Source organism: Macrotis lagotis, chromosome 4 (genome assembly GCF_037893015.1).
Source record: "Macrotis lagotis isolate mMagLag1 chromosome 4, bilby.v1.9.chrom.fasta, whole genome shotgun sequence".
Lineage (NCBI taxonomy): Eukaryota > Metazoa > Chordata > Mammalia > Peramelemorphia > Peramelidae > Macrotis > Macrotis lagotis.
Window position 1 is genome coordinate 177,665,638 of NC_133661.1, and position 4,290 is coordinate 177,669,927.

A 4,290-nucleotide genomic window follows, 5' to 3' on the forward strand; every position below is an offset into this window, starting at 1 on the left:
AGAAGAGAAACACCTGAATATTCTTCTCATCAGATTAGACTTAAAGTTAACCTACACATAATCAGTTAACTTATAAAACATCTAACCTTACAAGTGTTAAAAGGGGAAAAGTGGAGGGGGGACAGAGAAAAGGAAGGGGACTGGAGGAAATAAGGGGAAATAAGAAAAGGAAGGGAAGGGAAAAGGGAAAAAGGGAAAGGGGAAAGAAAGGGGAGGGTGTAATATAGGAGGACAAACACACTGAAGGGGGTGGTATTCAGAAACAAAAGACTGGGGAATATGGATAAAGGGGGGAGGGGAAAAATACAGAGGGAAGATAGCATGGAGAGCAATAAAAAATTAGTACTCATAACCTAGAATGTGAATGGGATGAACTCTCCCTTAAAACGTAAGCAAATAGCAGAGTAGACTAAAAACCAGAATCCTACAATATGCTGCTTACAAGAAACTCATTTGAAGCAGAGAGATACATATAGACTAAAGGTAAAAGGTTGGAGCAAAATATATTTTGCTTCAGCTGAAGTAAAAAAAGCAGGGGTAGCAATCCTTATCTCAGACAAAGCAGCAGCAAAAATTGATAGCATTAAAAGAGATAAGGAAGGAAACTTTATCCTCCTAAAAGGTACCATAGACAATAAAGTCATTTCAATATTGAATAAATATGCACCCAATGGGACAGCACCCAAATTCTTAAAGGAGAAGCTGAAAGAATTAGAGGAAGACATAGACAGCAAAACTCTACTAGTGGGAGACCTCAACCTCCCGCTATCAGATCTAGATAAATCGAATCATAAACCAAACAAGAAAGAAATTAGGGAGGTAAATATATTGTTAGAAAAATTAGATATGGTAGACTTATGGAGGAAACTAAATGGGGACAGAAAGGAATACACCTTTTTTCTGCAGTACATGGCACTTACACAAAAATTAACCATGTACTATGACATAAAAACCTAAGGATCAACTGCAGACAGGCAGAAGTAGTGAATACATCTTTCTCAGATCACAATGCAATAAAAGTCATGTGCAATACTGGGCCAAGGAGATGTAGACCCTGAACATATTGGAAAATGAATAACCTCATTTTAAAAAATGAGTGGACCAAAAAACAAATTATAGAAAGAATTAACCATTTTATCCTAGATAATGATAATAATGAAACAACAAACAAAAACCTATGGGATTCATTCAAAGCGACTCTCAGTGGATATATTAGAGCTCTAAATACTTACATGAATAAATTGGAGAAAGGGGAAATCAGTGAACTAGATATGCAACTAAAAAAATTAGACAAAGAACAAATCAAAAAATCCCCATTTAAATACCATACTAGAAATTCTAAAAATTAAAGGAGAAATTAATGAAATTGAAAAAAAAAACTATTGAATTAATAAATAAAACCATAAGTTGTATTATGAAAAAAACTAATGAAATTGATAAAACTCTGGTAAATTTGATTAAAAAAGAAAGAAGAAAACCAAATTGCTAGTATCATAAATGAAAAAGGTGAGCTCACCACCAATGAGGAGGAAATTAAAGTAATAATTCAAAATTATTTTGCCCAACTCTATGCCAATAAATTTGATAATCTAAATGAAATGGATGAATACTTACAAAAATATAAGTTGCCCAGGTTAAATGAAGAAGAGATTAAAAACCTAAACAACCCTATCTCAGAAAAAGAAATTCAACAAGCCATTATTGAACTCCCTAAAAAAAATCTCCAGGGCCTGATGGATTCATAAGTGAATTCTACCAAACATTTAAGGAACGCTTGGTTCCAATCCTATATAAGCACTTTGGAAAAATAGGGAAAGATGGAACTCTGCCTAACACTTTCTATGAAACCAATATGGTACTTTTACCTAAACCAGGAAGAGTTAAAACAGAGAAAGAAAATTATATCCCTATTTCCCTGATGAATATAGATGCAAAAATCCTAAATAAAATCTTAGCAAAATGATTACAACAAGTCATCACTAGGATAATACATTATGATCAAGTAGGATTTATTCCAGAAATGCAGGGTTGGTTCAATATTAGGAAAACTGTTAGTATACTCAATTATATCAACAACAAACCTATCAGAAAACATATGATCATATCAATAGATGCTGAAAAAGCTTTTGACAAAATACAGCATCCATTCCTATTAAAAACACTAGAGAGTGTAGGAATAAATGGACTGTTCCTTAAAATAATTAGCAGTATCTATCTGAAACCATCAACAAGCATTATATTCAATGGGGACAGGCTAGAGGCATTCCCAGTAAGATCAGGGGTGAAACAAGGGTGCCCATTATCGCCACTACTATTCAATATTGTATTAGAAATGTTAGCATCAGCAATTATAGAAGAAAAAGAAATTGAAGGAATTAGAATTGGGAAGGAAGAGACAAAACTCTCACTCTTTGCAGAAGTCATGATGGTCTACCTAGAGAATCCCAAGAAATCAACTAAAAAACTACTGGAAACAATTAGCAATTTTAGCAAAGTTGCAGGTTATAAAATAAACCCTCATAAATCCTCAACTTTTCTATATATGCCTAGCAAGAAACAGCAGGAAGAGCTAGAAAGAGAAATCCCATTCAAAGTAACCTCAGACAATATAAAATACCTGGGAGTTTATTGGCCAAGACAGATGCAGAATCTTTTTGAAAACAATTATAAAACACTTCTCACAGAAATTAAATTAGATTAAAATAACTAGGCAAATATCAACTGCTCATGGATAGGTAGAGCTAATATAATAAAAATGACAATTCTACCAAAATTATATGTTTAGTGCCCTACCAATCAAAATTCCATAAAATTACTTTAATGAGTTAGAAAAAATTGTAAGTAAATTCATATGGAGAAATAAAAAGTCAAGAATTGCCAGGAGCTTAATGAAAAAAGTGCAAAAGAAGGTAGCTTAGCCCTACCTGATCTAAAATTATATTTTAAAGCATCTGTCATCCAAACTGTTGGTTAATAAAAATACATTTAAAAAATTAAATAAATGAAAAAAAAAACTCTTTGGTATTGGTTAAGAAATAGAGTGATGGACCAGTGGAATAAACTAAGTGTAAAAGTACGAAATGATTGTAGTAATCTGCTGTTTAATAAACCCAAAGAGTCCAGTCATTGGGATAAAAACTCCCTCTTTGACAAAAATTGCTGGGATAATTGGAAGTTAGTATGGGAGAAACTTAGATTAGACCAACCCCTCACACCATTTACCAAGATAAGATCCAAATGCTTACAGGACATAGACATAAAAAACAATACTATAAGCAAATTAGAAGATCAAGGACTAGTCTACCTGTCAGATCTATGGAAAGGGGAACAGTTTATGTCTAAGGAAGAGTTGGAGAACATCACCAAAAACTAATTAGATGATTTCAATTACATTAAATTAAAAAGCTTTTGGACAGATAAAACCAATGTAACCAAGATCAAAAGAAATGCAGTAAATTGGGAAACAATCTTTACAACTATTTATTCTGACAAAGGACTCATTTCTAAAATATACAGAGAACTGAGTCATATTTTTAAAACAAAAATCCATTCCCCAATTGACTAATGGTCAAAGGATATGTAAAGGCAATTTACAGATGAGGAGATCAAAGTAATCCATAGCCACATGAAAAAATGCTCTAAATCATTAATTATTAGAGAAATGCAAATTAAAGCTTCTCTGAGGTACCACCTCACACCTCTCAGATTGGCCAGTATGACCAGGAAGGATAATGATCATTGTTGTTAAGGGATGTGGGAAATCTGGGACACTATTACTCTTGGTGGAGCTGTGAACTCATCCAACTCTTCTGGAGAGCTATTTGGAACTATGCCCAAATGGCAACAAAAATGTGCATACCCTTTGACCCAGCAATACCACTACTGGGTCTATACCCTGAAGAGATGAGGAAAAAGGGTAAAAACATTACTTGTACAAAAATATTTATAGCAGCCCTGTTTGTGGTGGCAAAGAATTGGAAATCAAGTAAATGTCCTTCAACTGGGGAATGACTTAGCAAACTGTGAATATGTATGTCATGGAACACTATTGTTCTATTAGAAACCAGGAGGGATGGGATTTCAGGGAAACCTGGAGGGATTTGCATGAACTGATGCTGAGTGAGATGAGCAGAACCAGAAAAACACTGTATATCCTAACAGCAACATGGGATTGTTGTTCCACCTTGAAGGACTTGCTCATTCCATCAGTGCAACAATGGGGAACAATTTTGGGCTGTCTGCAAAGAAGAGTACCATTTGTATTCAGATAAGGAGCTGTGGAGTTTGAAC